The sequence below is a fragment of the Oryza glaberrima genome, chromosome 12, assembly GCF_000147395.1.
Source record: "Oryza glaberrima chromosome 12, OglaRS2, whole genome shotgun sequence".
Lineage (NCBI taxonomy): Eukaryota > Viridiplantae > Streptophyta > Magnoliopsida > Poales > Poaceae > Oryza > Oryza glaberrima.
In genome coordinates this window covers 6,031,970-6,045,340 of record NC_068337.1, presented here as the reverse complement: position 1 = coordinate 6,045,340, position 13,371 = coordinate 6,031,970, and the positions used below count along the sequence as shown (strand labels likewise).

Below are 13,371 nucleotides of genomic sequence, written 5' to 3'. Positions count from 1 at the left end.
CCAAGAAACCGATAGCTTTTCCTCTTCTCATATTCTTCTTAATTTCTTGAATATCGGGGTCATTAATTTGAGCTTCTCTAACTTGATCAATTAGAGTAGGCTTTGCTTCTAAGGCTGCAACAAAACCTCTACTAACAATTCCCAAATTTAATCTTTCAAATTCCTTGCATAACTCCAATGGCAACTGTCGTCCTTCCGTAGCATTGCAATAACCTTTCCTGCTAAGAGCATCTGCTACAACATTAGCCTTTCCCGGGTGATAATGAATTCCCATGTCATAATCCTTAATTAATTCCAGCCACCTTCGTTGTCTCATGTTCAGATCTGGCTGAGTAAAGATATACTTTAAACTCTTGTGATCGGTGTACACCTCTGTACGAGTACCGAAAAGATAATGACGCCAAATTTTCAACGCATGAACCACTGCAGCCAACTCAAGATCATGAGTAGGGTAGTTCTTCTCATGCGGGCGTAACTGACGAGATGCATAGGCAACCACCTTCCCATCTTGCATCAGAACACAACCTAAGCCAAGCTTAGATGCATCGCAATACACTTGGAAACCCTTCTTTGGATCAGGTAAAATTAAAATAGGAGCTGATATTAAGCGATTCTTCAGCTCTTGAAAACTCTGCTCACATTCTTCTGACCACTTGTACTTTACATCCTTCTGAAGCAGTCGTGTCATGGGCTTAGCAATCTTGGAGAAATTCTCTATAAACCTCCGGTAATAACCTGCAAGACCCAGGAAACTGCGAATCTCTGAAACTGCCTTCGGTTGTTTCCAGTTGGTTACGGATTCCACATTACTAGGATCAACGGCAACTCCTCCGGCTGATATGACGTGACCAAGGAACTTTACTTCAGACAACCAAAATTCACATTTGCTAAACTTGGCATACAACTGATGTTCTCGCAGCTTCTCTAGTGCAAGACGAAGATGTTCTTCATGCTCTTCTTTTGTTTGGGAGTAGATAAGAATGTCATCAATAAAGACCACCACGAACTTGTCTAGGTATTCCATAAACACCTTATTCATTAAGTTCATGAAGAAAGCGGGGGCATTGGTAAGTCCAAAAGACATAACAGTACATTCGAACAATCCATACCTAGTGGTAAAAGCCGTCTTAGGTATATCCTCTTCTTTAATCCTCAACTGGTGATACCCTGATCGAAGATCTATCTTGGAGAAAACGGTGGCACCTTTAAGCTGATCGAACAAGTCATCAATTCTGGGCAGCGGGTACTTATTCTTGATAGTCACATCATTTAATGCACGATAGTCCACACACATCCTCTGGGTATGATCTTTCTTTTCCACAAAAATAACTGGAGCTCCCCATGGAGATGAACTCGGTCTGATGTATCCCTTTTGAAGCAAATCGTCGACTTGCCTTTTGACTTCTGCCAACTCATTGGCTGCCATTCTGTAAGGTCTCTTATGGATCGGAGTTGTTCCGGGTATCAGATCTATTCTGAATTCAATATCTCTCTTAGGCGGCATACCAGGTAAATCGTCCGGGAACACGTCCGGGTATTCCTGTACTACGGGAATCTCTTCCAAAGCTATTTGGTTCAGACTTGACCTTAAAGACTCAGAGGATAGTGCATGAACTGTTACAACTCGACCCTCATTGCTGGTGAGAGTTACTTTTCTGTTGGCACAGTCTATCACACCTTTATACCTGACTAACCAGTCCATCCCTAGGATGACATCAAGATCTTTGGATTCTAACAAGATAAGATTGGCCAGGAATGGCACTTCTTGAATTTCTATTCTGACAGAGGGGCTACGTTGCAAAGAGAGTACTTGATTACTCGGGGTACTAACCATCAAAGGACGTCTAAGATCTTCTACTTCCATCCCATGATTTCCCGCAAAACTCATAGATAAAAATGAATGTGTAGCACCAGAATCAAAAAGCACTGTTGCAGGCACTGAGTTAACAAGAAACGTACCTAAAATCACATCTGGAGCACCTTGAGCTTCTGCAGCAGCAACATGATTGACACGAGCCTTTGGCGTAGGTGCGGTAAAGTTACTCTGGGTAGGGACAACCTTCACGCGTCGGGGCTTCGGACACTTGTCAGAGTAATGTCCTGGTTCACCACAGTTGAAGCATACTCCGGGCTTGCTGCCTTGCTCCTTCTTGGCAGGCTGTTGTTGTGTTGGAGCTGCCACAGGACGTGGAGCTTGATTTCGGATGTTGTTGCCAGCATTGTTGTTGAAGAACTGACGCTGCGGACGAACAACAGACGAAGAACCTCCTTGTGGCATGGACTGGGGTCCTAAAGTAAGACGCGGCCTCTGACTATTCCCTTGTTGTGCCTTGAAGTGAGCAATCCGACGTTTCTTCTACTCCATGCGGTTGTACTTGTCCTCCTGACGAATAGCCTTATCCACTAACTTCTGGAAATCATGGTAATCCCCAGTCATGAGTGGGTAAGAAAGCTCATCATTAAGTCCTTCTAAGAACCTCTCCTGGCGCTCTTCATCAGTGCGCACATCTTCTGGAGCATAACGAGCCAGACGATTGAACTCGTGCAGATACTCGGTGACCGTGCGAGACCCTTGGGTGAGCGACCTAAATTCTTTCTTCTTGAGAGACACCACTCCCGATGGTATATGCGTCTTCCGAAAAGCAGCGGTGAATTCAAGCCAAGTGATAGGTTCAGCAGTAGTCCTGTTAAGGCGGAAGTGATCCCACCACTCAGAGGCAGGGCCATGCAGTTGGTGTGATGCAAATGAGACCTTCTCCTGATCGGTGCACTGAAGCAAATCCAACTTCTTTTCTATGGCGTGGAGCCAATCACCAGCTTCCACAGGATTAGTGGTGCTAGAGAAAGTGGGCGGCCTCACACGAAGAAATTCTGCTAACTTGTTCTGGGGAGGTGCGTGGTTATTTCCCTGATTCTGCTAGTTCTGGAGTTGCTGCATCATCATGTTCATAAGCTGTGCCTGTTGAGCCAGGACTTGAGCAAGTGTGGGGTTCTCTCCATTGTTGTTGTTGTTGTTGTTGTTGTTGGGGCCATTCCCGTTGCTGCGAGTGAGCACCATCTGGCACAGGCAAGAGCACAGGAAGAGAAACCGGGGAAAAAAAACTACTTAGGACAGAGAATTAATTTTTCCACTAACTTAACTTTTATTGATCTTAACTGAGTTTCATTATTACAAAACTGAAGACTCTCTCACACCACTAAACTCACCAACTACCTAACACTCGAAAGCAAACAAACGCATGCACTTACATCCCACCACTGATGTAAACCACATGCATGACCCACACACACAACCAAACTTAAACAAGCAAACTAACACAACGATCTAGGACAACGGCTTGACAAGGAACTCTAGGTCTTCCGGGCATCGGAGTTGATTGAAGGCTCGTTCGGCTCGTCTTCATCATCTTGAGTGGCTCCCCACTCGACCTTTGAATGGGTGCGCTTCGATTCTTCTCCTTCATCATCACTTATATTGACGACCGGAGGATCTGCTAGGGCTGGGGTAACTTCTTTCTCCACCACACGGACCTTTGGCGCCAATTGGTAGCGAGGGACGAATAGAGCTCTCTTCCTTGCGGTAAGACGAACCCTGGCCTTCTGCGGCAGTGCTTCCCCCTTCAATGCGGCTAGTTCTTTCTCCAAACGATCCACCTTGTCTTCTAGCTTGCAAATCTTCCCACGATTCCGGTCTTCACGATCTTGAGCTGCTAGCACAACCTCCGCGCGGGTCTCATCCATAGCCCACAGCATTTCAACCAAATGCCTTGTGGTAGCATCATTCTCAATCCCCTCAGTCTCAAGGTAGCTGCCACGGTCACTTCCCTGGGGTTGGCGAGGATGGTAGCGATACTCAGTGTCGGCCAACTAATCACTGTAGCGATCACGGAGCTCTCCTATGGCGATCCTTGCCACCTCCTGACATGCATGAATATAATTTCCCCCTCCAGCTTCGAACATCACTGATGGGATATCTTCACTATTACTGTTTAAGGTGGCTTTGACTCGACACTTCTCTTCATCCCGATCATGTGGAATCTGGGCATACATAGGGGCAGTCCCAAATCCTATGGCAAAGGACATCATACGCAACTCCTGGACAAATCCTTCAACACCAAACAAGTACTCAGGCTTGTAGTGCGGCATCTAAAGACAAGTGAAAGGAGGGAGTTAAGACGTTTGTCCAATTAATAGCACAAGTTTTTGGATTAATTTGGATAAATTTAGAAAATCAAAGTAAAAGATAAGTAAATAAGGTAAACCAAGCTTGCAAGGTAAGTTGAAACAGGTGGAAACAAGATCACAAATTTTGCACTTTTGAACAACAGGTTTCAAAAGAAATAAAATAAAAGAAAAGTTGTAAAATCAACATGCTAAATTTATTTCATTGCAGCAAGATAAAACAATGTTGTAAAACTTTTGCTGGTAAATGAGCCATTAGTACGGTAATAGATGTACGGTACTAATAGCACAGGATTAATAATAAATAAATTTTTAAATGAGAACAATTAAAGGAATTATAAACTGCATGTGCCATTTGTTTGGTTTAATTAAAAGAGAAAGAGAGGAGAATAGTTCTATTTTTTCCAATATTTTTAGAGGGCTTCTATGGGTAACCATTTGGCATAACCTAGGGTCAAGGAGGCTCTGATACCAACTTGTCACGCCCGGAATTTCTATCCAAAATTCCAAACGCTTACATGTGTGTAAACCCTCGTCCAGGAATCAGCCGAGGCACACAATAACAAATTGATAATAGAGTACAATTATTACTCTAATTAATAAGCGAATAAAATGTCATTACAGAGGTAGATAGTTCCTCTCAATCAATAAAGATCTAAGCAGCGGAAAATAAGATAAACAGCGCAGACGATTCCACTCCACAGGCAGCTTGACCAGGGCTACACCTAATCCTCCACACCATCAGCATCACTGTAGAACTCCTCCTCTGATGAATGATTGCAAGGTGAGTATATGACATACTCAGCAAGCCACGCAGCAAATATGCAAGTGCACAAGATAACAAAGGATGGCATAATAGGGTTTCATTTGCATAAACAGCATTTAATAAACATTTCAGAATTTAGTAAAACAGTTGAGTAATAATTAAACCATATTAATCCAACGCTATACAACATACCCTGTTGCATAGGCCCAACCATTCTAAACAACCAATCCCGGCTGCACAGTTCTATCTCCAAACCAGGAATATTCCATTCCAAACCAGGAGCTAATCAAATTATTACCAGTCATAGTATCTTTTATTATGATGAGAGGTATGAGACTAATCACGAAAGACATTGTTAAACCCGCCCATAACCGCGGGCACGGCTATTCGAATAGTTTTACTCTGACCAGAGGTGTACCACTGTACCCACAAGACACAGCCCCACGACATGTCACCATGCGCCTTGATACCACCACGGTACCTCAGAAAGGAGCTGTGACAGTACCCCTCGCACAACACAATCCACCACAGCGCACCGTTCCTGGATCATAATCACCCCCTTATAAACAAGGCATGGACTCCCCAGCGACCCCCGTGGGCTTATCTCCGCCACTTCTCAGTCTGGTGCCCCGCAATGAACTATGCTATACAAAAGGTAAAGCCGTTGCCCACGCTGGCTTGTGGTTGGCACGGTTAATGTTTCACAACCGAAACTCGTGAACCGGTCCTTAATTGTCATGAGCACGACCATCAAAACCATGTGCTCACAACCCACCATTAACAGGTTTTAGTTGGCAAATTAATTAATTAACCAATCATGATTAACCATCATGAGTTATCATTAATCCATCATTAAATAATAGTGAGTCATAAGTTATCCCAATAGTGTGCTAAAGTTTCTAAGCATGGCTAAGCAATCACATCTAATATCTAGCTGAACCAATATAAAGCTCAACTAGTCAATTTATAAGAACCCAAGGTATCAAGGAATAAAGTAATCAAGAACAAAAGGGCTATAACAAACAATAGGTTAATTCCACCCAATGACATTCGAAAATAAATGCAATAGTTGAATAGAAACAATAGCTTTAAATGGGATCAACATGCTCAAAGGGGTTGTTTGGGATCTGTGTGACTTGCCTTGCTCGCCTTGGAACTCTTCAAATTCTTCTCCTGCGAAAACGGACTCTCCGGAAACGTCGGAATCTAAACAGAAAAGAGCAAAACACCAAAACAGCACATAAACAAGCATGAACAGTACATGTAGATATTTTTAACATGTAGATCTCAATTTTAGAAAAATTTAGAGACTTGAACCAACTAAATCCGAGCTAAGATGAATTAGTTATGAATTTTTAAAGATTAAATCGGATTAAAACACTTATATGGATTTTAATTGAATTATGACGCAATAATGAATTATTTTTGAAAAGGAAAAGAGGATTTATTGCGTCAGCGGCTAGGGTTTGCGGTGGACCGGGTGCACGGTGACGGTTCACGAGAACGGACGGCCGAGATCGATCCATCCAAAACGAACGGCCGAGATCGACCGGTCCACGGCCGGACCACGGCGGACGGCACCGATGACGTCGGCGATGACGTCATCTCCGGCGGCGACCGAACCGCGCGAGCTCGCCAGCGAACGACGGCGTGGCGGCGCGAACGGAGAGCACCTACGGGTAGCGGACGGCACGGCGAACTCACCGACGACCAAAGCGACGGCGGACGATGACCGGACGACGTCGGCGACGAGGAAGAAACGGCGGCGACCTCCGGCTTGACGACGGCGACGATGTTCCGGCGGTCGACAGCGACGGCGAAGGGGCTGACGAGGACGACGACGCGACGGCGACCACGACGGCGGCCTTCCCGAGCGACGGCGACGACTGGAGCGACGGCGGCGCACGGCTGGAGCGGCGGCGACGACGGCGGCGCGAGGACTCACGGCGCTAGGGCTCTACGGACGACGAGAGGCGAAGGTGAGGGTGGCGACGGGTAGCGGAGACACCGGGGATCCTTTTATAGGGGCAAGAACACGGCGGCGAAGGCCCACGGCGGCCGGCGACGAGAAGGAAAGTCTAGGGTTCGGAGGAGAGAGACCGATCCGATTCGAGATCGAATCCTCCGCTTTCCAAACGATTTTAGCCGAAGTTCCAAAAGGGAAAAGGTAGAGGAGATCGAGAAGATCATTTCCCCTCTATTGATTTCACCGGAAACGGAAAGGATCGGCCGGATTTGGAAAGAGACGGCGGCGGCGCGGCGCTAGGGTTTCGGGCGGCGGCGGCGCGAGGAAGACGACGACCCTGACAGGCGGGCCCCACCTGTCAGCGGGCGGACGCGCGCGAACGGCGGCTGCGGACTGGGCCAACTTGGGCCGAGGAGGAGAGAGAGAAGGTTTTGGGCCGACTTTCGGCCCAAAGCCAAAAGAGACTTTTAAAAACCTTTTTCCATTTAAATTATTCATGAAATGCAATTCCATTTATTAAAAATACTTCCTTAGCTCAAATAAATCCCAGAAAAATCTAGGAATTATAGAATTAAGCAAAGTATTTAATAAAATTTTATCTAGCCCCATTTTATATTGGAATTTATTATTTAAAATTAGATCTTCTCTTCTAGGCTTTTAAAATCAATTCTAATAATTCCAATTAAACAACAATTTATATATTTGAAATTTTTAGGGTGTGACAGGTGTGGTGGTGTTCTGAAGTCGCGGAGTTCCCGAACCTTTGATCAGTTACCTAAAGTCGCGTTGCCTTGTTGAGCCGCACAAGGCGTTTGTCGGTGTAATTCGTTGACTGGGCACTTATCAAAGGCAAAGGTTGAACTTAATTGTGGGAAATATTCCCTGCCGTTGACTGGAACACATCATATCCAAATAGGTTGATCATAATTGTGGGAGATTTCCCCGCCGTTGTCTGGTAACTACGTACCTATCTTCCTATCTTTCGTATAAGATGTCTCTTTATATATATATATATATTCTTTATATATATATATATATATATGTATGTATGTATTGAAACATATATATGGCCATGCAAAAAAAAGGTCAGCTCGATTTTTAGTCCCGGTTGGTAACACCAACTGGGACTAAAGATGGCTCAGCCGGCCCGGTTGGTGTTACCAACCAGGACTAAAGATCGATCTTTAGTTTCGGTTATTTCACCCGGGACTAAAGATAGCGATCTTTAGTCCCGGATTGGTAGTCCCGGTTTGAAAACCGAGACTAAAGGGGGGTTACGAACCGGGACTACAAACGCTTTCTCTACCAGTGTATCTAACCAATCAATTTATTCATCACACATTCATGGTCCAATGATTTCATTATCACTACTACTGCTCAACGCCAAACATCCATGCTGAGCGGTGCCGCACGTCACGTCACGCGTCACTCCTGCGGGACGGCGACGAGCTGTTTGCCAATGTTACGGCCGGTAAAGAGCCCGACGAGCGCCGCCGGCGCCGCGTCAAGCCCCTCGGCGATGTCCTCCACGTATATCACCTTCTGTTCCTTTGGATACTCGGCCATCTCCTCCTCAAACTGATGGTATATTTATCGTTATAATTGAAAGAGAGGAACCCCTCTATACGTAGACGCTTGGTAATAATGTAGAAGAGGTTTTGCACCCTCTCTGGCCGCTCTAGGTTGTACTGCGAGATCATCCCGCACACCGTGATCCGCCCGCCCAGCCGCATGTTGGGCACCACGGTGTCTAGAGTCGTGCCGCCCACGTTCTCGAAGTAGATGTTGATCCCTTGTGGGAATATATATCCAATGAACATATAGACAGAAAGAAATAAATATTAGTCTATCTCTCGTTTGAATGCCAAAATCACACAGTGTGAAAAAAAAAAGAACACGACATTAGAACAGCATCAACGTTTGTTGCCTTGGGGTACAAGAACTTCCATATGAAAAGGTGTGTGGACCTCTTAAGGGCGGCCTCGAGGTCTGGCTCCTTGTAGTTGAAAGCATCGTTGAAGCCAAACTTATGTTTCAGCAGGTTGACCTGGAGATACAGCATATGAACTTTTCAGAATTGCAGATCTAGTGCTGTCAATGGGGTCCCTCACAGTGTGCCTTACTTCCTAAGAATAAATAATGTCGTGGTCCATTTGTTACAAATCATTGGGGCAGATACTTACGAAAATGGCTACGTTGGATTCATTTTAATCAGATACATAACACGGGCTAATATATAATCAAATTTCCATCTGATGTCCTTCTAACAATTCCATTATTTGTTGTATGGGAGATTAAGTTGCAATTAAAAGCTAATTCACGGCTCAACAGAAATATTTTCCAATTAATGGCAATGAAATTTAGGTGTTATATATGATCCGCATATCCTTGGACAGACCAGAATGCAGAGAAGATGAGGTTGTTGTACAAACCTTCTTGTTAGAACCAACACTACCAACCACATAGCAGCATGTGATCTTAGCAAGTTGTCCAACAATTTGACCTACAGCACCGCATGCTGCAAAGACGAAGACATACCTTTTTTAGGCTTGGACACTTCAAAAAATCCAGCATAGGTAGTAAGCCCATGTATCGCTGATTTTTAAGGATTAAAAAAGTTAGAAAAGAATGCCTTTTTTAGGGGGTAGTGGCAGAGCAAGGATTTAGACATGTGAGGAACCTAAGAATCTTGATGGGGCCTAATACACTACTTACTTAGGTTAATTACCTGATTATGTGTAAAAAAACAATTTTGCTAGAGAGGGCCAGCCCACTGGCTAAAAAGAATGCTTTATTTAGGGTGGACGGTGGTGGAGCAAGGATTTAGACATGAGAGGTACCAAATAACCTTGAAAAGGTCCTAATACACTACTTACTTAGATTAATTACCTAATTAGTTAGAAGATTATACGATAAAACAATTTTGTTATAGAGGCCCAGGCCAGGGCCACCCCCCTCCTTGGGGGTGGGGGTTGAGGGGGGAGAGGGTGGGGTTCATAAGTAAAAAAAATGAAACTTGCACACATATCCCAATATGTGTACACGTCACGTTGCCTGTATGGAGAGTTTAAAAATCTAGAAAAGTTTGGTTTCTCAGCTTTTGGATTCTACAACGTCAGCTTTTCAAAATCTGAGGTAGACTGTTTGGAAGAACTTCTAATTTTAGGAGAAGCTGCAACTGTCAAACACTCCAAAACAGACCCATAATCATATGCCAATCCAATCCCTTAACCGATGCTCTAAACCTATCAATTATCAGAAATATGAGGCATTCTTTTGCTGGGATTAGTCATTTAGCCAATACTGCAATAACTTTTCTCAATATACTTAAACCTCTGAACATGATTGCTTCGGGTTTAAAGCATATATACTCATTGATGGGATGACAGTATATTAACTCACCCATAACACCAGTGTAGTAGGACAAAGGAAGTTCAGGGTGGTTGATCTTGGAAAGAGACTCTGGATTGTTGATCAGAGTGTATTCTTCCCATCCGGTCAACCCCCAAACGAGATCGCCGACCTTAAAATCCGGATGCCCTGATGATATCACCTTCATCACGCCACAGCTCGTCAAAACCTGCAAGTTTAGTTTTTCACCTCGGATGACATCAGTAATCTAATCCTATATAAGTAGCCCCATCAGTAATCACAGCTAGCTAATTAGGTGCAGCCACATCATCTGTATTATTTCAATTATTAGATGAGAGAGTAGGTGTGATACGAACCGTTGGATTAAATCTAAGCATTAGGTACTTATATAATTGCTAGCCCAACGTTACTTTCATATATAGGATACTCTCAGTTAAAATGATACCATAAATCAGTTGTCCACTCCTCTAAATATTCTATCAATTTAAGCTAGAAACCAATAGTCCACCAAAGCCATAAATCCTAAACGACCGTTACTATTGTCATTTATCTTAATGTTCAGCTTCACATGCATAGGCCTGATGAAGATGGTTGCTGTTGCATTGGCAGATTTTCATTTAAGCAGAAAGGCTTCATGGAAATTTTCTTGATTACTGCTTGGTGTATTTGGAAGCATAGTAATGCTCTAGTGTAGGGACTTATAAAATAATGATATTCACTTGCATAGATGCATGCAGAAGGAAAGATATAGTTTTTGGTTATTTACAAGATTGTAAAAACTCTGGTCGCTAAATTTTCCTTGTTTACTTCATATATACAAAAAAAAAATCTAATGAATTAAACTCCTGGTACTATTTGCCTGGCAGTAATAATCATTCCCAAAAGAAATAGCCACCAGTTTAGATTTAATAAGTCTTGAAATGAATGGAAGACATATATAATTATATATAGCTACGTGGTGCAAAATAGAAGAAGATCGATTTAACGAAAAAAGTATCTGAAAGGAACAGATAATGACCATGAATAATGAACAAGCAAATAAAGGGCAGATGGCTACTCAAATACTCCCTCCATCCCAAAATATTTGACGCCGTTGACTTTTTTAAACATGTTTGACCGTTCGTCTTATTCAAAAAATTTAAGTAATTATTAATTTTTTTTCTATCATTTGATTCATTGTTAAATATACTTTAGTGTATACATATAGTTTTACATATTTCACAAAAGTTTTTGAATAAGACAAATGGTCAAACATGTTTAAAAAAGTCAACGGCGTCAAACATTTAGGGAAGGAGGGAGTACGTACACATCTACAACTAATTAATTAGAACATTTGATCACCTCTCCTGGGACGAAGTCAGGGGCAACATAGCTGGGAGTCTCATGGCGAATCATCTGATTGCGCATGTAGGGGTCACATGAGATATATAGGTTCTTCACAACCACCCGCTGTTGACCCGGCCGAGACAGCCAATGCTGGTGCCTTTGACGTCACCACCTCCATATCATGCTCCATCATCACGTACCTTTTTAAGATCACCCTTTTGTTGCTCACCGCCGTCGTCGCCGCCAACACCATTGCTAATGCTTGTAGCTAGGGAGTGGATTGGACTGGACTGGATGGACAGAGGTTGATATATAGAAGAAATCTATGCACAGAGAGGAATAAAAAGACACGTGTATATGAGACAAACCGATGCAAAACTTGTTGAGGAAAAGTCAGCGAGGCTAAACTTGTCGGGGTCAGCCAATCAGAACCACCGGCGAAATTCATTATTAAATTAAGTGTATACATTGGAGATGACCTCACCAATATTTCAGATCTCTGCGGTACTGCTCACTTACATATGGACTCGATGTCTATAGGGCCCACATGTCAGTGAGCAGTACTGCACTGCAGAGGACCCTCACTCTGATCTCATTTCTAGAGTAAGACCATTGTACCATTACATCGGCAACGAGCTAGCCTTCCAGCAGTAGCATCAGGCCCTGTACGTACGAAAGCAACGGGAACATGGTGTAATTAGCGCCAAGTCTCTGTCTCTCCGTCAGTCCAAACCTGATAATATCTCTGCTGGCAGCTGGCTGATGTTCCTAGGGCCATGTGTTTTTGTGTGGCTTGGATGAATGCCCGGATGTGTTGCTCTTCTGCCAACGATTTGTACTACAAGTCTACCAAATTTGCAGTGACAAAATCAGAAGTACGACGACGTACGCAACTACGTACAGGGCGTCCGATTCATCTCCAAGAAATAGAATGTTTGCGCCGCCATTGCTCACTGCTACAAAAATGAACATACAGAACGACACTAGCGGAAATGGTATAACCGGCACTATAAAGCAATTATATTACCGATGCCTACAATATATTATAGGTGTCGATTTTTGAAATAAACCAGCACCCCAAAATCCACTGCTACAAAAGGCTTTTTGCATGCGGGCGAAAGGCATTTTTGCATGCAGTTGCCCCAACCGCATCGGGGAGAAGGTATGCAAAAATCACCCTTTTCGCATGCGGCCAGTGCAACCGCCATTTTCGCATGCGGTCGCTTATACCGGCCACATGCAAAAACAAATTCAGCAAACAAAAAAAAATTAAAATAAAAAAATCCCAAACCCTAGCCCGCCGCCGCACGGCACCGGATTTGTCGCCCCCGCCGCCCGCCGGCGTCGCCAGCACCGGATCCGTCGCACCCGCTGCCCACCGTCATCGCCGGCACCGGATCGGCCACCCCCGCCGCCCTTGGTGCCAGATCCGCACGGGGCACCGGGAGTCCGGAAGTGCTCTCTCATATTCTTTTCAACACACGCCTCAAGCAAGAGCTCTCTCATATTCTCTCAAGTTAGTTTAGCATTCTTAAGCTAGTGGAATAGGAATAGAGTAGAAATCGAGAGTCCAGAAGCCTTTAGAAGAGTTCGGGTATGGCTCTAGTAGCTTTCCTTTCCTCATTTATAAGCTTTGTACTTTTATTAGAATATTCTTCTTTATACATTTATGGTATTGAAATGCTTTCCGAGTATATGAATGTCTACTTTACATTATGTTCATGTTATACTGATGAATATGCTGCTAGCTTATCTGGGA

The 13,371-nt window shown here is 43.9% G+C and overlaps 1 pseudogene; it reads right to left on the bottom strand.

Annotated features, from left to right (window-relative positions):
• Window positions 1–8,282: 8,282 nt before the first annotated feature.
• LOC127757768 (2-alkenal reductase (NADP(+)-dependent)-like) lies at window positions 8,283–11,865 on the bottom strand (annotated as a pseudogene).
• Between the last annotated feature and the right edge of the window lie 1,506 nt (window positions 11,866–13,371).